The 24,456-nt window shown below is 43.8% G+C and overlaps 1 pseudogene; it reads left to right on the top strand.

Annotated features, from left to right (window-relative positions):
* Positions 1-22,446: 22,446 nt before the first annotated feature.
* LOC126459736 (5S ribosomal RNA) lies at positions 22,447-22,564 on the top strand (annotated as a pseudogene).
* The last annotated feature ends 1,892 nt before the right edge of the window (positions 22,565-24,456 follow it).

Below are 24,456 nucleotides of genomic sequence, written 5' to 3' on the forward strand. Positions count from 1 at the left end.
TCCCGGGTTCGATTCCCGGCGGGGACAGGGATTTTCTCTGCCTCGTGATGGCTGGGTGTTGTGTGCTGTCCTTAGGTTAGTTAGGTTTAAGTAGTTCTAAGTTCTAGGGGACTTATGACCACAGCAGTTGAGTCCCATAGTGCTCAGAGCCATTTGAACCATTTTTTGAATTGAACAGTCCAATAAATTGTTTTCGGACTTTGGTCATTAGTTTCTTCCGCTTACGCAGACATAGCAGTTATCATCATCATTAAGAAGTGCTCAACCCCAATACATATTGTAACGTGGCTCTAAGCCCATGTGATTATATGTAGTAAATGCATAAATAAATGCGCATGTGTAAATCACTCTTGATTAATCGTTGTATACTTATAAAACCACCATTCCTCTGATCCATCCCGTAATGCACGACCAGCCTACTCCCAGCAACGTATTCGTTGTTTCGCGTGTCCGCTACTGGACTGCCGCGGCCAACGTTCTGGCCCTCAAGATTGGCGAACGCTGCAATGAGCGCGCCGCCTACCGACCGTCCACTTCCCGCGGAGACCAGTAGGCATTCGTAACGGCCCGCGCTAATTACAGCGCTTTTTACAAGCCGCCGCACGTGCCACACTGATGTAAATGTAGCGGGTCATCTGCAAGTCAAGTGCGTGCCGCTCTGGCGGAAACGCAAACCCTAATTAGGTGATGCGCTGCGAGGGGGAAAAATTAGGGCCCACGCGGGGAATGCCTCTCGTGGGGGGAGGGGGGGGGGGGGAGGGGGGGAGAGCACGGCTGACCGAGTGCCTCAATTTCTGCTACATAACCAGCTTACGGGAACGTCACTGACCGTGGAAGAGTCACCAGGCGACAGTACAATAGTGATAACGAAATGATGTATCTGCACATAAAGTTCGAGAACCGCGGCTACGTTACTGGCCTACAGGGCGTTCGGAAATACCTGTTACAAGCTTCTAGGACTTGTCTGAAATTTTGAATAGGAACCGGTGTCCACAAAAGCACCGTTTCCGTACTGCAGCCATTTGAAAACATGTTTGCTACCTGGGTATGCAGTAGGGTAAACATGTTGGGGAGGGGTGGAGGTGGTTGCGTAGGAGCGGCTGGTGCCGTTTTACGTCTATCCTACCTCTCTGGCCTGGTTCAGATGGTTAAAATGGCTCTAAGCACTGTGGGACTTAACATCTGAGGTCATCAGTCCCCTAGACTTAGAACCACTTAAACCTAACTAACCTAAGGACATCACACACATCCATGCCTGAGGCAGTATTCGAACCTGCGAGAGTAGCAGCAGCGCGGTTCCAGACTGGAGCGTCTAGAACCCCTCGGCCACAGCGACCGGCCTGGCCTGGTTCGAACCTCATTCACGTGTCAGTGACTGTTACAATAACATGGTTTGAGTACACGTTTGTAGAATACACCGATGTGATCTCTCTGAATGGCGAAGCTCACGGTAATGGAACAGAAGCTCGTCGCCTTTATCAAGATCGTTTTCCACAAAGTCAGACTCCATCGAGTACCCTTTTCGCCACAATTACGCAGTGGCTTCGAGAAAGGGTATCTTCAACGTAAGCAGGTGACTGTGATGCTCCAGGCAGACGCCTGGAGATCTACTCCATCACGTTGAAGAGAACCCATCAGCGAGTACACGAGCAATTTCTTTGGCTTTTAATGAGTGGAACTGTAAAACAACTGATGTACTGGGTCATAACTTATTACTTACTTGCAAAAGTGGTCGCGTAATTATAAATAGGCTATATAGGTTTTTATGTTGGTAACGCCACGTAGCGCTCTGTATGATAATCACTGATTGTGCTGTGTGCAGTCTGTGGCTGGTTGGCATTGTTGGAATATTCGCTATTGTAGCGTTGGGCAGGTGGAGGTGAGCCGCCAGCGGTGGTGGATGTGGGGAGAGAGACGGCAGAATTTTGAGAGCGGACGATCTGGAAGTGTGTCCGTAAGAGAAAGGAAAGTTGTAAGACTGGATGTCATGAAGGGATATATATATATATATATATATATATATATATATATATATATATATATATATATATATAATGACTTTTGAACATTATTAAGGTAAATACATTGTTTGTTCTCCATCAAAATCTTTCATTTGCTAACTAGGCCTATCAGTAGTTAGTGCCTTCAGTAGTTAGAATCTTTTATTTAGCTGGCTACATTGGCTCTCCCTGTGAGGTAAGTAATTCATGAAAGGTATAGGTTATTGTTAGTCAGGGCCATTCTTTTGTAGTCAGATTGCGTTGCGCTAAAAAAAGGTATTGTGTGTCAGTTTACTGTTGATCAGAATAAGTAAAGAGAGAAATGTCTGAGTACGTTCAGTTTTGCTCAGCTGTTTGAAAATAAAATAACGTAGAGGTTTATCAGCACAGTAACTCATAAATATTTTCTAAGGGGACGTTAAATAATCAGCGTTTTTCCAAATGACTGTGGCACGGAAACGGTACGTTTTCGGGGCAGGGGTTCCAGTTCGATTTCCGGTTGTTTCAAAATTTATTTCCAGCTGGGAGGTTCGAGAGGGTTTCAGTTACGCCCGTGAGGACAGCTGCCGATTACTTGAGAGGAGAAGCAGTGATCTTTGTTAGGAAAACAAGTATTAACGTCTGGCAGACTAGGAGGTATCTCCACCCCTAGACCCTCCTTTGTCACCATAAGCAGGGACACGACTCAGCTGTTGGTTGCTGCCCTCTGTGTCTAACTGTAAATTTCTTTACTATAAGCAGTGTGTGTTATAAGCTACGTCAACAAGTAATTTCTGAGGGTAAAAAGTATGCTATGTGCACTTCTGCATTATAGTGTGATGAGAATACTGATTATACGTTTCGAAATAAAGGTGATCATTAGTTTAGCACTTCGTCCGTTGGTACATCAGGGCGCACGTGCATGAAAAGAAAAATCCTGATTAGTCCCTGGCACCCACATCAGGAAGCTGTCCTTAAGGTTCGTACTGGTTCTGAACCGTCTTTCATCCTGCTGTTCCTTTCGTGATGAAAATTATCGGATGCCAAATCGAAGCATTAGTGAGCATTCTTTTGCGAAAATCCTGTACTTTTTAGCACCAGTACCATACAACGGTTGGAGAGAGTGTTGTACGTAGAGGATAGTGTGCCTAGGAACACATATTTACTGGTCAGTACCTCAGTCTAGTGACTGATTTTAGAATCGTATGAAGGAATAAGCAGTTTCCGCCATTTTCTACAGTTTTTGTTGTTGTTAGACATGAGGTTGTGTATCATTTGTAAATATTTTGCATTCTAGGCATTTAAAGACTGTACGGTACAATGCAGCAATTTGGAATATATTGTTAATTCCTTAGGTACAGAATTTTACGGAAGTTAATATGCTATATATTTTAGATCTGTGGACAGTTAAGCCATAGTTCGTCGATCGTGCACCATCTTGCACCTTGAAACAAAAGGTCTCCTATCACGGAATATATGGCGAGAAGAACGATTGTTTCCAGAATGAAATTTTCACTCTGCAGCGGAGTATGTGCTGATATGAAACTTCCTGGTAGATTAAAACTGTGTGCCAGACCGAGACCGAACTGGCCAGTAGAGCACTTGCCCGCGAAAGGCGAAGATCCCAAGTTCGAGTCTCGGTCCGGCACACAGTTTTAATCTGCCAGGAAGTTTCACGAACGATTGTTGTCGGGCCACCATGCGAACTCGAATCTCTCTGATTTACTTTCACGATGTTTCGCTACATACACATAGGAAGAGGAAAGTCACTGATTGGATCTTCTCGCAATATCATCAGTAAGTCACACCTTACTACATATCACCTTCGTTTTTGTGTCTGTCATTAAAGTTGGTTGAGCATAATCCGTAACACTCTGCTCTTCTTTGGATATTCTTCTCCCTCCATTAGAGCTATCTGTTAAGTATCGCAGCCTGACGAGTAATAGTTATCAGTCGTATGAGAGTTTGGGAGTTTTGTGTGGTGGACTACACTTCTTGAGAATACTTCCAATGAGTCAATGTCTGGTATCCGCCTATCCTGCATACTTTTAAGTGCGCGTTCCACTTAAAATCGCTCCGTACACATACACGCGGCTATTTAAACGATGTGTAATCATATGATTAGGCGTTTTTGTGCCTCTTTGTCCGCAATACGTTAAATTTGTTCCTCTTGAAGCTGAAGTGATAGATTCTGCATCAAGCAGTCATTCTCTATAGTACTCCCTGTATTTCGCTACAACTTTCTGAGTGTTCCGACTTATCTGCATACTAAAATATCATTTACGAACAGCGTCATGCGGTTCACCACCTCATCCACTGGGATATATACAATGAGGTAACAAAAGTCATGGGATACCGATATGCACTTATACGCCGGAAGTGGTGTCCGAGCGGTTCTAGGCGCTACAGTTTGGAACCACGCGACCGCTACGGTTGCAGGTTCGAATCCTGCCTTAGGCATGGACGTGTGTGATGTCTTTAGGTTAGTTAGGTTTAAGTAGTTCTAAGTTCTAGGGGACTGATGACCTTAGAAGTTAAGTCCCACAGTGCTCAGAGCCATTTTTTTGCACATATGCAGATAGCGGTAGTATCGCGTACACAAGCTATAAAAGAGCAGCGTATTGGTGAAGTTATTTGCTCTCAGGCGATTATTGTAAAAAGGTTTCCGATGTGATCATGGGCGCAGGAATTGCCAGACTTAGATGCGGAATGGTCATTGCAGCTAGACGCATGGGACATTCCATTTCGGAAATCGTTAGGGAATTCAATATTCCGATGTCCACAGTGTCTCAGTATGCCGAGAATACCAAATTTCAAGCAGTATCTCTCATCGCAGACAACGCAGTGGCCTTTCCGTAAAGTTGTATGTACTTATATACAAGCAACTTATCGTGAAATAAGGGCAGAAATAAATGAGAAACGTACGACGAACGTATCAATTAAGACAGTGCGGCGAAATGTGGCGTTAACAGCCTATGGCAGCAGACGACCGATGCGAATGCCCTTGCTAGTAGCACGACATCAACTGCAGCACCACTCCAGGGCTCGTGGTCACATCGGTTCGGCCCCAGACGACTGCAAAACTGTGGTATGGTCAGATGAATCCCGACTTCAGCTGATAAGAGCTGGTGTTGGGGTTCAAGTGTGGCGCAGACCCCGAGAAGTCATGGACGCAAGCTGTCAACAAAGCACTGTCCAAGCTGGTGGTAGCTCCGTAATGGTGTGGGCTGCGTTTACATCGATCAGACTGGGTACTTTGGTCCAACTGCACGGATCATTGATTGGAAATGGTTATGTTCGGCGACTTTTAGGGCATCTGCAACTATTAAACGATGTAATTTTGATGGATGATAGTGCGCCATGTCATCAGGCCACAGTTGTTCACGGTTGGTTTGCAGAGGATTCTGGACAATCGGAGTGAGTGATTTGGCCCCCCATCGTACGTTTATTGGGACATAATGGAGACATCATTTCAAGCACAAAATTATGCAACGGCAACACTTTCGCAATTACGGCCGGCTGTAGAAGCTGCATGGCTCAATAGTTCTGCTGAGGACTACCAGCGACTTGTTGAGTCCATGTCATGTCGAATTGTTGCATTATGCCGAGCAAAAGCAGGTCCGACACGATATTAGGAAGTATCCCATGCCTTTTATCACCTCAGCTATATGTAGTGTGTCCCATTTATCCTGACCACCTCAAACAAGTTTGCTTGTTAATGTTTCTGGGTAACTAAGCAACATTCGCTTGACACATTTTTTTTCTCTTGCATCTGGACAGAAAGTATTTGGTGTGGTCAAGGAAGAAAGAAGAAGGGAAAGAATGTCTCGTCGAGGGGGGGGGGGGGGGGGGCTGTCTGAGGCGAACTGAAGATGTGACGAAGGCCTTTTCAAAGGACCTGTATTAAGATATACAGACGGGGATTTAATGAGGTGTTTTTCCAAATATGAGTCGAACTACAGCACCACTTTGCTCGATTACAGTCGATCTCAGAGCCTGTTTGTGACACTGCACAGTATCCAGCTTCTGATTACAAAATGTAATCTGTTACAAGTTTGATACACCTACATGCGAGTCCTAGTCACCTGTCAAGAATGACAAAGGGCTAACCTCCGGCTTCCGCCGGCCCCTTGGAGGTCTCGAAAGAGACGGGGGCGTGCTCGTGTGTGTGTGTGTGTGTGTGTGTGTGTGTTTTGGGGCAGCTGCTGGCCCCGGGCGACATGTGGGCAGCGTGCTGGCGGGGCGCCCATAACGAGCCACCGGCCGCCGAGAACACTGCGCCCATTGTCTGCCCTCGTGTCTTAAGTTTGGACGAAATGTTCCCTGGCTCCAAACTCTGTAAATGTGTTGATACTTGCGCTCACGTGTCGTCACATTAAATCATCCCCAGCACTGCAGTAGCAACACCGTTGTGTGATTGTTCATACTTTGGCATACCAAATTTTTTAAAATTTGATTTCGTTGGCATTTGGCTATAAACATTACAGCCTTTACACTGATTATTAAGGTTAGCGAAGACAGTTAAGTCTCAAGTATACAGCTACTTAATGCATATATACATTTACAATTGTCAGCACTTGATGCTTGAGGGATTCATGTATGTTTATTGCAAGTAATGTGGTATTAAGCTGCTAATTTCCAGATACTGCTGACTCAGTGGTACAAGGGGAAGACAAAAAGTGAAGATACTTCGGAGAAAATGGGTATTGATTCTAATGATAGAAAACTGAAACGTACATTATTTTTCTATAAAACCTTCCTGAACTTCACCAAGCGGGGTGGCGCAGTAGTTAGCACACTTGACACGCATTCGGGAGGACGACGGTTCAACCCCATCTTCGGCCATCCGGATTTAGGTTTTCCGTGATTTCCCTAAATCGTTTCAGGCTAATGCCGGGGTGGTTCCTTTGAAAGGACACCGCCGATTTCATTCCCAATCCTTCCCTAATCCCAGCTTGTGCTTCGTCTCTAATGACCTCGTTGTCGACGGGACGTTAAACACTAATCTCATCCTCGTCCCTGCACTTCAACGCACTTTCTTCAACATTTCACAAGTTTTGATTCTGTCGGAATAAAAGGTTTTTGGTTGCACCTGTAACCAATTTTGCACAGCGTCAGTGAGTTCTGCATCTATGAGCGCTTCCTTCAATGGTCTAAACATATGGAAATCGCTTGGAGCCAGGTCTGGACGCTATGGCGGGTGTTCCAGCAATTCGAATCCCAACTCCTTTATTGTTTCGGCCGTCCGTTTAGCAGAATGCGGCCGAGAGTTACCTTGCTGCAGGATGAAATCTTTTCGCAGTTTTCTGCGACGTTGAGATCTGATGGAAGGTTTCAGTTTAGATAGTACCACATCACAATAGATCTCACTGTTCACAGTTTCACCTTTTGAAGTGAAATGACGGGCTACGAAACCTTCCACGTCCCAGAATAGTGTTAGCATAATCTTACCAGTTGATGGTTGATTTTAAAATTTCTTTACTTCTGATGGTTATGCGTGTTACCAAACCATGCTCGCAGCCTTACTTTCCCGCTCCAGACTATGCACCCACGTTTCGCCTACAGTAACGATTGCTGTGAAAATCCATCTCCCTCGCCATGATAACGGACCAAATGTTTGCGAGAGAAGTCCATCCTTTGAGCGTTATGCTGCGCTGACACTTCTTTCTGTACCCACCTTGCAAACACTTTCCGAAAATTTAGCCTGTCTTGGAAGATGGAATACACTGAACCATGACTGATTTCGTTGACTGTGATTCGTCTGTTTTCAGTCACCATACCCTCAACGACTTCCGAATTGTCCTCAGTTGTTGACGTCGATGGCCTGCCCGATCTTTCCTCATCACATAGCGTTCTTCTCTGTTTGAAGTGCTCTATCAATTCGTAGTTCTTGCTTCGCGATAAACAGCTATCATCATTCTGCGCTTGCATTCGACGAATAATTTCCGTAGGTTTAACATCTTCCGCAAGGAAAAAGAGAATCACTGCCTTCATGTCCTCCTTGGTGCAGATCGACCATGGAGCTGCCATGTTTCACTGTCTGCTACAATACAACGACTAACGTGGGAATAGAGAGAGTGACACGATGTGTACAAATGATGCAAACGACAATACTTTAGCCCCGGATACTCGCAGTATTGTCAAGCCCTATGGTAGAAATTAGAAAAATTCCTTAACTTTTTAGCTTTCAATCGTTTTTTACTACTTGTTGATACGGGAAATTGAATTTTTCTATAGATTCCCACAGTTTATTCTGGCGAGGTGCATACTGAGAACATCGCAAAATGATGTGATTAAGATAGTCGATTTCTGGTGTTCGCTACATGTGGGAGTGTCTTTGACTCCGATCTTGGTGCGCTGGGAAGGATGCGTATCCCAGACTTATTCGAGTAACTGACGTCACAAGTCTCCTCGGAAGATTCTTACGGTCGTACCGCGGTTTTTTTGGAGTCGTGCGGTGGTCTCAAGTGAATGTAAACCACCTTCGCTGCTGCGATATTTCCCACTGCTGTTCCTATTGCTCGTGTGCCTCTCTCCTTGAAACATGGAGAAAGTCGTTATGTATAAACAGCGGATTCTGTTTTCTGATAGCGTCTTTTAAAAGACCGTTTACTAAATTGAGCCGAATACCTGAGTACCTCTCGAACCATTTTAGATGAATTGTTTTATTTTCTTTCCTGGCTCTCATTATTCATACCAGAGTTACTACAATTTTTCTGCTCCTGACATTATGTATTGACTGTTTGCGGAGTCGTTGATACACACCAACAAGCTAAAAGCGACAAAGAGTAATTAGAATACCAGAGTGGCGTGATTGAATGATGGTGGTGGTGGTGGTGGTGGTGGTGGTGGTTGTGATGGTTGTGATGGTGGTGGTGTGTGTATCACATGGACATCCATTTCATAACTAATTAAAAATTTAGAAACAAGTCTAACTAGGATGACGACTTAACATAGCTAACATTCACAAGTTTTATCTGCTGAGCTACTGAAGCAACTGTCTCTTTCCCTCTATTGGACGTGGCATTCCTTGGTCATTGAAGAGAGTGGTACAGTGATTTGATCTTTGGTATAGCTTTTTAAATTAAATCTCTGCCAAAATGGAGGGAAATATGACAAACGTAAAGGGCAAGTCTGTCGCCAAAATTCAGGTTTCACCTGTGAGCTCATATTACAAGATGAAGCAGGTTGACATGAGGTTTGCTGGCTGTTTTGGGACTTGATATTTAGTACACTCACCGCCTCTTTCACCTAAAGATTCTAGAAAACTTCTTATCACTATACTCGAATTTAGAAGAACTCTCAAAATTCGAGAGACGGTTTCTTTTCAAACAGAAATAGTGCCCTCAGTGTCTAGGAATAGAACGAAGTGATGAATGTTAACCATAGAGTAAAATATTCGTCCCTTTGCATGTTGTGAAGAGTCTAAGTCCTTAGTTACTTACTTATCAGTAGATGATATTCGCAACAGACGCTACGAAGTGGAACGTGTTAGCAGAAGAGTAGATCAAATCATATACATGTATTATTAAATATATTTACTCGTATATAGTTACCTTATGGCCCTTTTTAGATTTTTCTGTAAATCGGACTAATTATTCATTCCGAATAATTTCTCTATAGTATAAAAAAAGTCGTTGAGGAGACACATGACATTGTGGTGTCGACATCAATTGTGGCGTGTGCCTGTGTGTGTGTGTGTGTTTTCATAAAGTGCAGCTCAGTCACTGCGTCAGATGAGGTAAGAGGAATATTCTTTATACGTTGACGAGTCCTAGACAGTTTTACAAAATGATGCAAGGACAAATAAGTTACGGAAGTCATCGGACAAATATGTTTTCATTATTTCTTTCTTGGCTATTAGCTTAATCGTATTTTGTTGGGCACTGACCCTCAGTTCCTTCCTATCAGGTACAGATTTGTCAAAATCTACTTTCATTGTACACTAGAAAAATTCATGTAATGAAATGTAATTTAATTTTTCAATGTGAGCAATTTTTTTAAGTTTAAGCATGAAAATGCTTGTAACATAGGAATTATATGTCCGTTGACTTATATTTTCTCTCTGTTCTTCTCCTTAAAGATTCCAATACAGTTTTTTTCAATAAATTTCCTGTTGTAAGGTCTTGGTAGAGTGACCAATAGTAATCTCCCACCACGACAGTTCTGTGGCCCAAACCGTTTTTCCACCAGTCTGCCGTCTCGATGAAAGCAGTTACCTTGTTCTTCATTGACATTAGCCAAAACTTCAGGGAGAAAGCCAAGTGGACATTCAAAGCATAAATCTCGAAGCTCATCAAACTTCATTAACTTCTGCAGCGTATTGGTTACAACAGAAAAATAGAGTAGGTCCCTCTAGTTGATTAAGAATTTGGTAACAATATGCTTGAATAACACATACAAAGTTGGAATAGAAACAAACACGCCTTCTTTCAGTTTCGCTTCTGATACATGAGGGACCATCTCTCAGACGTACCTGAAACATTCTCCATTATTGGGTATGGCTTTCATAGGCTGCTGTATTAGTCCCAACTTAATGAGTTGTTGTAGTGATAGAGTTTTTTTCGGATACACGAAATTCTTGCGCAAGACATAGATAAGCAAAAGAGCATGTCACAGTAGTTACGGTATACACTAAGCAGAGCAATAACTGCCAGCGAAATTTGAACTTGATATCATTATTAACTGAAATAGAACACTGAATATACAGAACTGAAATCACTAAATAAGCGTTTTTAAAATATTCCACATCGATATACATCTACCCTCCGCAAGCCACCTTGCGATGTGTGGCCGAGGGAAGTCTTAATTGCAAAAAATGATGCTTGAAACAGTTCTTCGTTATCACATCAGGACTCAGCACGCTAAAAAATCACGAGAAGAAGCCGCTCTCATTAAAAGAAAGTTTTTTCTTAGTTGGTCTGTATTACTATTATTCTCTACATGTTACAGTTTTTATGCAAACGTCGTCGTTAAGTTATTTGTAGTAGGAGAATATCATCACTTACATAGATACTGTGTTTTAGGAAATTAGCGATAATTTCCCATAAAATGATCCTGTTTTTGGTCATTTTATTCATATTTGTCTCCGAATTACTTGCATACGCGGCTTCCGAAGGCACTACTAACAGAATAAACGCCATAGAAATAATAACTTACGCGGCCTTTGAAAATGGATAATCAAGTTTGATAAAAAATTGCCTCTTTATTAATTCATTAATACCAAACTTTCTTTCTGATCTGTCATACTCGTCAGATTCCTGTAACTAAAACCAATGCTTGTTTTGGCTGTCAGTCTACTGACTAGTTTGACAAGACCCACTACGAATTCTTCTCTTGAGCCAACCTCTTCGTGTCAGAGTAGCACTTGAACACTACGTCCTCAGTTATTTGTTGGATGTCCTCCTCTCTCTCTCTTTCCCTGCAATTTTTACCCTCTCCCGTCCCCTCTAGTACCAAAGAGGTTATTCCCTGGTGTCTTAACGCATATCTTTATCACCCTGTTGTTTCATCTTGTCAGTGTTTTCCTTATGTTTCTTTCTTCACCGATTCTGCGAAGAACCTCCTCGTTCCTCACCAGTGCACCTAATTTTCAACATCCTGTTATAGTAGCACATTTCAAACGCCTCGATTCTCTTCTTTTCCAGTTTTCCCATAGTTCATGATACACACCCAAACGTACTTTCACAGAAATGTCTTCCTCATATAAAGGCTGATGTTTGATACTAGTAGACTTCTTTTCGTTAGGAATGGTCTCTTTGCCTGTGATAATCTGCTTTTTACGCACTCCTTTCTTCTTCCTACATATATTATTTTGTTTCCGGATTAGCAGAATTCCTTAACTTCGTTTGTTTCTTGGACACGAATTTTGATGTTAAGTTCACCGCTAATCTAATTCTTGCTATTCATCATCACTTTCGTCTTTCTTAGGTTCATTATCTGTCAGCATACTGTACACATTAGAGTAGACCATTTCATTCAACAGGCCTTGTGCTTTCCCACTTCCACTGAACATAGCAATGCAATCAGTGAATGCTATCACTGCTACCCTTTGACCTTGAATTTTGTTTCCTCTCTTGAACGTTTCATTTATTTCCGTCTTTGTTTCTTCGATGTATAAACAGAACAATAAGAGTGAATGACTGCTTTCCTTACTTCCGAGAACTTCAGTCTCGGCCCTCCATTGTTATTGTTCCCCCTTGAGTCTTTTACACATTCTATCGTCGTTATATGTCTATATCTTACGTCAACTAAGGAGTACAGATGTCATCATTAATCTTTGGTTTATTTTAGATTAGTTTAATTATTTGCATGTTCAGAGTACCAAACCACAGTTACAACGGCTTGCTATGATGGATAACATGTTGTAGTTTTGCAAACGTGGTAATGTGACTAAATGCTTGCCATTTACATAACTGGAATTTTTCTTTATCCAAATCTACAATCAGAATAAATATAAGCCAACAGTACCCAGGCATTTTCTCCCCACAAATTCATCTACCCTAAATCGCTCCATGCAAATTCCTATATACTTCCTTCGAAAACGGCACTGCCAATTTCGTTCCCCGCCGTTGGAAATTCGAGCTTATGCTACGTCTCTAATGACCTCACTGTCGACGCGACGTTAGACTCTAATCTTCTTTTTTAACTATAGTGCGATGTCATCGCCTGGGGGAGGGGGGCGAGGGGTGATATGAGGCTGTCCAGTTGTCTAGTTCCGCGTCGTTAACGTCTCTGCACGTTTTGACTGTTTCTGTCGATTATGTAGCTCTGTGTAGTCCCTCCTGTTTTACGAACTGAGACACGATATCTGAATGGCGCGAAAGGTGGCAACTGTCTCTCAGTGAGGAGAACTGTAAGGTCATCCACATGAGTTTACACCGTAAATCACACATTTTTAAGGCTTTCAATTTGACTAAATAGCTCGGAATTACAATTAAGGATATTAAGTAGGAACCACCACATAGATAATCTTATGGGGAAGGCCATGAAAATGGTGAAACAGGTCTATTACTGAAGCTGCCTACACTACTCTTGTTCGTTCTATGCTAGTGTTGCTGTGGCATAAGGGATCCTTACCAAATACGACTGACGGAAGACATCGAAAAATTTCAAAGAAGGGCACCTAGTTTTGTTTTATTGTGAAATAAGGCCGAGAGTGTCACGGATCTGGGATGGAAATCGTTAAAACAAAGCCATTTTTCGTTGTGGAGAAACCATTTTACGGTATTTCAATCACATTCTCTTCTGAATGCGAAAATATTTTACTGCCGCCAACTTGCATAGGGAGAGATGATCATCATAATAAAATAAGAGAAACCAATGCTCGTACAGGTAGATTTAAGTGTTCATTTTTCACACGCGCTTTTAGAGAGTGAAACGGTAGATAAATAGTCCGAAGGTGGTTCGTGAATTGCAGAGCATTCATGTAGATGACAATATTTTCAATTGAAAAAATGTAGCAATAAGATTCTGTTTACTACTGGTCTAACTGTGTAATTGCGTGAACATAAAAAGAAATCACTCGATTTTTAAACTTAGAAGAATACTATCATCTTGGTGAATTAAGCAAGTGATGCGGCTCTTCTAATTCAGGTATCGCTAAATTATTATCTAAATGTTAAAGGATTTTCTGTTGTCAGCGATTTAATTACTAAGCACGCACACAGGGAGTTAAAATGGTTCAAATGGCTCTGAGCACTATGGAACTTAATATCTGCGGTCATCAGTCCCCTAGAACTTAGAAATACTTAAACCTAACTAACCTAAGGACATCACACACATCCATGACCGAGGCAGGATTCGAATCTGCGACCGTAGCGGTCGCGCGGTTCCAGACTGTAGCGCCTAGAATCGCTCGGCCACAACGGCCGGCATACACAGGAAGTGATATTGAGTTTTCTTACTAGTTTGTGAATCTGGTAAAGTCAATGAGCACTGTGATTTGAGTTCATCTTTACGCATAACATTGGCCTGCCCGCTTCCCCGCTCCCCCTCCCCTTTATCTGACAGGGTAAGGTTGTTGACAAGTTAGAGGCAAGTAACGGCCTGACAATGAGGAAGTAACTAACAAAGAACAATAGCGTCCAAATCAATTTCTGCGTTGTAATATTTCATGTTTAATCTGTCTCACTACTTAGTCATATAGATTAAATTCTGGGGTCCAATATTTTTGACGCAGCGTATGAAGCCACATTTTTGAAGCTATTATAGTATCATAGAGGTCTCGACGGGAAATATTTGAATCTACAATTATTTACTACAGTGTATTTTCATGAACACGCTAACTTGTGTTTGCTATATGAATTTTTAGGCAGCAAAAGAGGCACGAAATTAGAACTATAGGCTTCCTTGCTTCATGTGCCTCCTATAATCATTTAGCAGCAGCGGTAGATTTTAAAAATGATTTTGCCTCTATCTGACCTTCAGACCGTACGTAACTGGGAAAATAAGAATACACCGAATTTTTAAAGTCATCCGTGTACATTGCAGTTCTTATCGTAAGTATGGACCATATTTAGAGTTTGTGTCGTTGATGAAACTATGGCAGATATGTGATTCCGCAGCCGTGGAATTGGTAAGAATGTTCTAATTAATGTTTCAATTGACTGCTGTTCTGCACACAGACCAAATCTACAAAGGAAAGTTCCACCAGAAAAGCTGATACGTCAAGAAAAGATTCCATAAAACTGCAGAGTTTTGTTTATTATGGTACCCTAGTTGACTATAAAAGTATTGGAAAGTGCTGATAGAAAGCTGATACATTTCTTTGGTCCCTACCTCGGAGCTTCTGTGCTACGGCCAGAATCCACACACTCTTTGCGCTTACTGGCACGCAAGACAAATTAAGCGACGTGTAGCTCCAGAAATATACTCGGGAACGTATGTTGCCGGGCCAGAATGAATACTCTGCACTGATACAATATTAAATCAGTCTAAAAAAGATCGCCACTTTCGCTTTAAGACGAGAAGCAGAGTAAAAGTAGTCACTACTCCTGTGCCACAAATAAATGCCTGGAAGCAACTTAACGTACACCTGACATGGAGAAAACAAACATGAATCAGAGCTCGAGAGATGATATACCTTACATATCAATCCACGAGAACGGATACCTGTTTATCCTTTTGGTGTTCAATGGTTCTGGTGGGTCTGCACTAATAACGACGCCGTACTGATGCGACGTGATACGCAAATAATACTCTGTCTGACAACAATTAAAGTGAAGTGGAGGAGGAAACAAAATAAACTCCATCGTTGCAGTAGCACAATCGAGACAAATTTACAAAGAATTTGTCATTACAAGCCAACTTATCAGTACGATTTTAGACATCCTTTGGTCTGGACGCGTATGCAGATTCGGCTGGAAGAATGTAATAGTGATGTATCTTCCCCGGAGGCGTGCTGGTCCACAATTGCTGTAACTAGTCCCCGATTTCCTGAATACTGGCCCTGGGACGGAGCTGACCTACGATCTGGTCTCACATATGTTCTATCGAGAACAGATTTGGAGCTCTTGCCGGTCACACAAAACGGCGATCCTCCCTTGTAGCGGTCAGGCATGGTCGGCCGGAAACTTGAGGAAGATTATACCTGCTTTCATGCTCGCATGTAGTCCAACGTCGGGCCATGTCACGTCCGAATGCCACAACACATTTCTACGGTGGACGAATCGACCAGAGGGCCAAAGTGGAGATCCACAATGAGTCACTTACAAACTCTGTCAGGTGCTGATAACCTTGTCTCACACGAGTATGCAGCATACCCGTGTCCTTCGCCGTTATCAGTAACATCTGACGTTGTTCACACTCGCTATTTACCCTACCAGGCCTGGTAACAACAGCTCTAATGCACTCTGGTGCCAGCTTCATGTGTCACAGAGAATTTCAACGCTACTCATTCACGTCTCCGCAGATAGTATGTACACTCCTGGATATGGAAAAAAGAACACATTGACACCGGTGTGTCAGACCCACCATACTTGCTCCGGACACTGCGAGAGGGCTGTACAAGCAGTGATCACACGCACGGCACAGCGGACACACCAGGAACCGCGGTGTTGGCCGTCGAATGGCGATAGCTGCGCAGCATTTGTGCACCGCCGCCGTCAGTGTCAGCCAGTTTGCCGTGGCATACGGAGCTCCATCGCAGTCTTTAACACTGGTAGCATGCCGCGACAGCGTGGACGTGAACCGTATGTGCAGTTGACGGACTTTGAGCGAGGGCGTATAGTGGGCATGCGGGAGGCCGGGTGGACGTACCGCCGAATTGCTCAACACGTGGGGCGTGAGGTCTCCACAGTACATCGATGTTGTCGCCAGTGGTCGGCGGAAGGTGCACGTGCCCGTCAACCTGGGACCGGACCGCAGCGACGCACGGATGCACGCCAAGACCGTAGGATCCTACGCAGTGCCGTAGGGGACCGCACCGCCACTTCCCAGCAAATTAGGGACACTGTTGTTCCTGGGGTATCGGCGAGGACCATTCGCAACCGTCTCCATGAAGCTGGGCTACGGTCCCGCACACCGTTAGGCCGTCATCCGCTCACGCCCCAACATCGTGCAGCCCGCCTCCAGTGGTGTCGCGACAGGCGTGAATGGAGGGACGAATGGAGACGTGTCGTCTTCAGCGATGAGAGTCGCTTCTGCCTTGGTGCCAATGATGGTCGTATGCGTGTTTGGCGCCGTGCAGGTGAGCGCCACAATCAGGACTGCATACGACCGAGGCACACAGGGCCAACACCCGGCATCATGGTGTGGGGAGCGATCTCCTACACTGGCCGTACACCACTGGTGATCGTCGAGGGGACACTGAATAGTGCACGGCACATCCACACCGTCACCGAACCCATCGTTCTACCATTCCTAGACCGGCAAGGGAACTTGCTGTTCCAACAGGACAATGCACGTCCGCATGTATCCCGTGCCACCCAACGTGCTCTAGAAGGTGTAAGTCAACTACCCTGGCCAGCAAGATCTCCGGATCTGTCCCCCATTGAGCATGTTTGGGACTGGATGAAGCGTCGTCTCACGCGGTCTGCACGTCCAGCACGAACGCTGGTCCAACTGAGGCGCCAGGTGGAAATGGCATGGCAAGCCGTTCCACAGGACTACATCCAGCATCTCTACGATCGTCTCCATGGGAGAATAGCAGCCTGCATTGCTGCGAAAGGTGGATATACACTGTACTAGTGCCGACATTGTGCATGCTCTGTTGCCTGTGTCTATGTGCCTGTGGTTCTGTCAGTGTGATCATGTGATGTATCTGACCCCAGGAATGTATCAATAAAGTTTCCCCTTCCTGTGACAATGAATTCACGGTGTTCTTATTTCAATTTCCAGGAGTGTATATATACGAAGTTACATTGATATCCGAGCATGTCTTGCGTGCGGTTTTTTTGTCAGGCGGTGTATATGGACCTTTATACAGTGATGATGGTTATTACCCGAAACCGGTAGCGATAATAAAGAACATAAAGACATCTGCACGTCATGCATTTTACAAAATGCAGCTGTTGGTAGTCGTCTTCCCAAAATATTTATTTCAGTAGCCTGTAAACCACACGGCAAGATTACACGTCGCTATCGCTGGCTAAATATAGGGGAGTGCCGTATGTAATGCGCATACACATACTATTTAAAGTAGCGTATTTTCCTGCGTCAAGAAGAGACCCACTTACGCTTGTATTGCCGTCTATTCTCTAGTGCCTGGATGGACAGCTGAAGTCACCACTTAAATGAACTCTATGAAACGATGTAACTATGGACTGACTGCCAAGGACATTCAGCAGTGTTTCCTTCAGTCATGATCTGGAATTCTCTCTGTGCAGTAATTGCATGAATATATTAGATCAAGCAGAGCATTTTCAGCCATCTAGAATATCCCTGCACGATCTGTCGTACAAGACTTACAAAGTAAATTCTAAAGCTGTACAGGAAATATTTCGAAACTGAATGATTGCAAATATCAACTCTGACATTAATCCACTCTACAATTACACACAAATACCACTGTTGGGAGGTGGTGTAAATTTTATCTATAACTGCATTACTGTCAATGTAGTTGTTCTCCTTTATTACAGTGACTAACAGATTCGTAAGAAAATCACCTAGACAAAGAAGCTAAACAGATTTGTTGAAACATTTGTAACGCTGGCACTCCGATTTCAGGAAATATTTCCATTCTTAACTTACATGTGTTGAGAAGGTTTGGCGCAAAATTATCAGGACAATAACAACAAAACCGTATTACGTGATACTAGAAATACGCTGTCCATCACATGTGGCATTGCTCTTTAAAATTACGAGAGCAGAAAGAAGGGACGAAGATTATCATTTACCGTCCCGTCATTCACGAGTACAAACCTAGACCAGAGTACAAACCTAGACAGGACAATGATGGTCGGGGAGACTGATAGTCTCAATGATTCAGGAAATTTACGGAAATCCTTACTCTGGCGACCGGAAAGGGGCGGCCAACAAAACTCGTAAAATGAGCCAAGAAACATCATTCCTCATTTACTTTAGCGTACATCTCACGTAACGATTGTGATAATGACACCAGAAAAAGTAGGGCACGCATGTACCGACAGCCCTGCTTCCCTCGGACCACCTGCCAATGTAATAAGAACACAGGTATACAGCCTGCCGTTCTTCACACATCTTACATTAATGAGTGGGTTATAGCTGAAAGCGTTTATTTATTTTATTTAATGGTATGGCTAGGGGCCCCCCGTCGAGCAGACCGTTCGCCGGGTGCCGGTCTTTCAATACGACGCCACTTCTGCGACCTGTAGTCGATGGGGATGAAAGGATGATGATGTGGACAGCACAACACCCAGTCCCTGGGAGGAGAAAATTCTCCGACGCAGCCGGGAATCCAACCCGGGTGCAGAGGACTGACAATCCGTCACGCTAACCATTCAGTTAGTGGGGGTGGACGGCTGAAAGCTTTGGTCTGACGCCAGACATTTCTCTCCATTGTCTACGTACTTATAAGACAACGATTTCATACCATGTTAGTTGCAGTGACCATTCTCGGCAAAACAGAAACGGTGAAATGAATGAAAAACAATAATAAAACCCGCCTAGCGTTTCAATAGTGTTTTTACTCCGCCAATTCAGGCCATTATCAGGGCTTCATATCCACTGATAATGACGGAGCGGCTTCGAACCGTACTTAAGCGAAGCAAAGCGCCATTAAAAAGACAGCAGACAGATATTTGTATTAAGATTTTCTGTAAGTATTCAACGCCCGCCTCACCTGTGAACCAAGGTTCATTCTTCACAACTGGTCGGGAAAGGTTCTCCAAGACCAAGAAGGCTCGTCAAGTCAGGTCAAATTTCAAAGCCATGAGGGAAAAACTGTTAACCGATGGCTCTAACGGGACGTGTGGCGACGTCTGCGAGAAAATGTAAGAAGGAAACTGCTTGAAATGTGGCGAGACAATTCATAGCTCTCGCATCAAGATAACGCACCCGCGCACGATCACTAGTGGTGCGTGACTATTGCACAAAAAACGAAATCACTGTGCTGCCACATTCTCCATAATCTCCAGACCTCACGATGCGCACTTTTTTCTATATCCAAAGCTGGTAACCCCATCGTAAGGACGAAGATTTGCGTCGATAGGCGAGATAAAAGAAAATTCGGAGACGGCGCTTCAGACGATAAAGCAAGAGGCGTACCAAGAATGCTTGCTGACGTGTAAACGGGATTGTGAGCCGTGTATTAATTGTAGAGGAGAATATCTCGAAGGATACCACGTACAATGAGGAAAAGGTAAGCGTAGGAAAATTTTGTGGACAAAGTTCCACCTCACCTGTGCACTATTTCGATCCGAAAGCACGAGATAGAACTGAAGATACGATCTACATGAAATATGCTTTATATGCCTTTCGAAGTAAAGGAAACGCATCTTCGAAGGCGCAAGAGGTGGGCTAATTACTGCCGTATCTTCAGCCGTCATATTTGACACCCCTCATTAGCTAACAGTTTAATTTCAGTGCAGTCGCTGCAAATTACATTTATCGGACGCATCCGTTGCAGCGTCCGCGGACAGGCAGCTCTGCAACACGAATCGCGTGTAGGCCCTTTTTGCCATGCACTGCTGGACGGCGATTCCGCGAGCGAAATGCGAAAAATAATAAAAAAATAAATGAAGAGCCTCTCGAAGAGAACAAAGCAATGATTACGGCGAACGAGACGCGGCAAATGGGCGGAATTTCCACGAAAAGGAGTAGGTCTATTTCCTGGCAAGTTGCACAGTGGGGGAGGGTGAATCAGCCGCAAGAGGTGGCCATCTGCCCTCGAGCCGTGGACAAAAGGCGGCCGCCGTGGGCCGGCGCTTTTTGTGGGCCACTTCCTGTCTCCGGCGCCACCGCGACCTCCGTTCGCTGCAATAGCTCTGCAGTTATGTTTCTTGTCAGCACACTTTATCTCACGTGTTTTGGAAGGACTGCCTAAGGAGACATTGTCCCTGTCTAGATAGCAACTGCTAATATGACTTGCGTCGTTTCGACAAAAATAAATGTAAAATATGAGGTAATTCTCGAGTGAAGGAATACTTGAAAGATGTGAAGTTCTCAGACGTCAGATATCACAAATTAGGTCTTCGCGCGTAATAAATAACAACGGCTCACATAAATATGACAATGACTAATCTGTGAGCACCTGCCCGTACACGCAGGTGCTTGAACATTTATTTGTGATCCAGTAGGATGCGTCATTTGTCATTTATACTGGTTTCCAAAACTAGAACATCACTCTGAAGGTTCCATGAATTATATGATAAACGCCTACAGCAAAATGACAAGACACATCAATTAAAACGTAAAAATCACTGTCACATAAAGAATTTACGTTGCTTGTTTGAAATTACAGTACTGATTTGTCAGTCTCATTCAGTGCAAACAACGTTAACAAGTAGCGTGATTAGCTGAGCAGCAATACAAAATACACATCGAATTGTGATACTGTTAATGATGTGATATCTACGAGTCTAGAAAAAAAAATTTCATTCTTTTTGCTAAATTGTAATCAGGGCGACGGGAGTCTTGGGAAGAGGATCCCGATCAGCAATAAGCTTCTGGAGGGAACTAAACTCCGGGCGTCGAGTTACAAATTTCACGCTCTGAATTGTTGCTGATCAAGACATTCGTCCACGAGGCAAGCTGTGTCTGGTCAAACGTTGTTATCTCGTGAAATGATTGGTTCAGCTACTGCACTAGCAAGCTAATGTACTTGACGTCCCGACGGGACTCCGACTCGTTGACTACATCAGCTGTCTTTTCCAGCTCTTACCGAGTGAGGTAGTAAGGCAATGGACTCTATTTCTGGAGGACAGGTGTTAAAATTCCTCTCTAGCTATCCAGAATTAGATTTTTCTTGATGTCCCTACATTGCGTAAGGCAAATACTTGGATGTCAATGTAACGTCAGACATTAATCTTTTATACAATAACACAAAACTGCAGCAGTCCGGCCGGCCGGAGTGGCCGAGCGGTTCTAGGCGCTACAGTCTGGAGCCACGCGATCGCTGCGGTCGCAGGTTCGAATCCTTCTCGGGCATGGATGTGTGTGATGTCCTTAGGTTAGTTAGGTTTAAATAGTTCGAAGTTCTAGGGGACTGATGACCTCAGATGTTAAGTCCCATAGTGCTCAGAGCCATTTGAACTATTTGCAGCAGTCCCTTGTAACTAATACTTTATTAGCACGACATGTTTCCGCAGCACACTGTCATCATTCGCTGCCTTTACGGTTACCTTCACACTGTAACTGTAAAGGAACCTGTTTATGGCAGCATGCTGCCGAAACGTGTCGTGCTAATAAAGTATTAGTAACAAGCGACTGTTGCAGTATGTATTATTCCATAAAAATCTTAAAATACCGTCGCAGCCCTTAAATAACATCCATATTACATGTATAAATTTAAGGAAAATATTAGTCTCCAAGTTTTCCTCCTTTCTCTCGCTCTTACTATACAACCTGCCTTAATACTATGACAGGCTGTTGTCTCCTATTTATCACCTAACTGCACTCTGATGGTTCATACGCTGTAGTCTTATGCAGCAGTCCGGCGGTTAACAACATACCAATACTCAATTTTCATATTAGAGATTATTTTCATAACTCATTTAGTTTTTTGCGATTTTCCCCTAATTAACGTAACGCAGGCCAATACGGGAGTGATCAAAAACCGGCATTCGTAACAACGACCAATGTGGTGTGGAGGTTAGATGGTTTCCCATATCAATTTAGGAAAATTCTAAAATTAATTTCCGTATTAGCGACATGTAAATAACACCCAAAGATTTGAATTCCAGGAAAGCGCAGAACACCATACAGTCGATTCTCAGTTGAATGGCATGTGTGATACATTGTTGGTTATCCTCTTCAGTCTGAAGAATATTTCGATGAACCTCTCCATGCAATCCGCTAGCAGGAAATATAACGGCTGTGGTTTCCCCTTGCCAACGGCCTTGCTGCAGTGGTAACACCGGTTCCCGTCACATCACCGAAGTTAAGCGCTGTCGGGCTGGACTAGCACTTGGATGGGTGACCATCCGGTCTGCCTAGTGCTGTTGGCAAGCGGGGTGCACTCAGCCCCTGTGAGGCAAACTGAGGAGCTACTTGATTGAGAAGCAGCGGCTCCGGTCTGGGAAACTGACATACGGCCGGGAGAGCGGTATGGTAACCACATGCCCCTCCATATCCGCATCCAGTGATGCCTGTGGGCTGAGGATGACACGGTGGCCGGTCGGTACCGTTGGGCCTTCATGGCCTGTTCGGGAGGAGTTTCGTTTTAGTTTAGTTTTTTTGTAGTTTCCCCTTGCTTTCAGTCGTTCGCTGCACCAATATACAGTATACTACCATATTGGTTACCTATACAAGACCAGATACTAAAATACCCAGATTGCTGCCCCTCTAACTTCACGAGTCGTATGCCAGTCTGGCCTCTCCACGGATACCTTCCGATATGCTTGCACCTACACTATGACTATGGTTCGTGGAGCATACGTATATGTATCAAACGGCCACATCCCAAAAGTGACAGTGCGGCGTGGAGAATCGTCTCTTGTTCAAGGCAATTAACGCCACTACGTCTGCACCCCTTAACGGTCCTGGTACGCTTTCGCATAAATACTGGTGCTTCTACGCACAGCTTGTCAACTTGAGAGATGAGCAAATACGACAGATAGGTTTTTGAACTGGCACTTGCCACTTTTCAGCACCGTGCTTCAAAGAAAAGATAAAAAGAGCATAAAAGTTAACGTTCCGTCTCTAAAGAAGGAGAAGTTATGCGATTGCATGGAGTTGATTGGTGGGTGGGGGACCAAGTGGCGACGTCACCGGTCCCATCGGATTAAGGAAGAATGGGGAAGGAAGTCGGCCGTGCCCTTTCTAAAGAACCATCCCGGCATTTGCGTGAAGCGATTTAGGGAAATCACGGAAAACCTAAATCAGGATGGCCGGACGCAGGTTTGAACCGTCGTCCTCCCGAATGCGAGTCCAGTGTGCTAACCACTGCTCCACCTCGATAGGTCCAATTGCATATAGATGATGGAAGGAATCAGCCGCTTCGATGCCTAGGTAAGAATCACGGTATTCGCCTAAGATGGCTGAGGTAACAAAATTGCAACGCAAATTAATATTTGATACTCACTTTCCTTGAATGCGGGTTCAGCGTCTTAATCAAGCCGCGCCCTACCAAAGGAGCTGTACAGAGTGCATTGAAGAGTCCACCATCTGTGCAAGTGGTATTATTATTTAACATAGTCGACATATACTTTCGGTGAAGATAATAAACGAGACGTGTAAAGAAACGAATCAACAGGTAAACGGAACAGCTTCAAGACAATGTTGGAAACCTTGAGAGGACACTGAAACAGGATTTACTGAGTTATTTAACTGTGTCAACACTCGAAGAGAACAAATATTAAAAAAACGCAGCAGATTTGCCAGACTACTGTAACAAATACAAAATATTCCCTAATATATTTCAGAAGTATGGTTAGGAATTTACCAGTTTATTGCTACCATCCTTTTAACCTCAAAATGAAAAAATAAAAACTGATTTTTTAGTACTGAAAAAATGTACAGTAGCACATCACGAGTTTTCACAAACATACTTGTTTTATAAGCTTTCCGGTTATCGCAATATATAATGACACGTGAGGATTTTTCGAACGACTGGAGGAAAGGAATGGCCTGCTTATTACACTGTATTTTAAAGTTGTACCATAATTTTTCATGTCAACACAAAGATCAAGTTTTAGGTCACGAGAATATTTGCCGTAAATGAACTCAGCTTCAAGATTACTGCCCGAAGAAGACTGCTATTAAGTTTATTGCTCACTCAGGTGATGTCACAGAGATTTTGAGTTTTTAGATCATACATTTACTCTAAAGTAAGGACTAGGCTTGTATAAGCGCCACGCTGCCTGTAGCGTCTTACTACCAAATACATAAGAGTTAAAAG

Source organism: Schistocerca serialis, chromosome 2 (genome assembly GCF_023864345.2).
Source record: "Schistocerca serialis cubense isolate TAMUIC-IGC-003099 chromosome 2, iqSchSeri2.2, whole genome shotgun sequence".
Lineage (NCBI taxonomy): Eukaryota > Metazoa > Arthropoda > Insecta > Orthoptera > Acrididae > Schistocerca > Schistocerca serialis.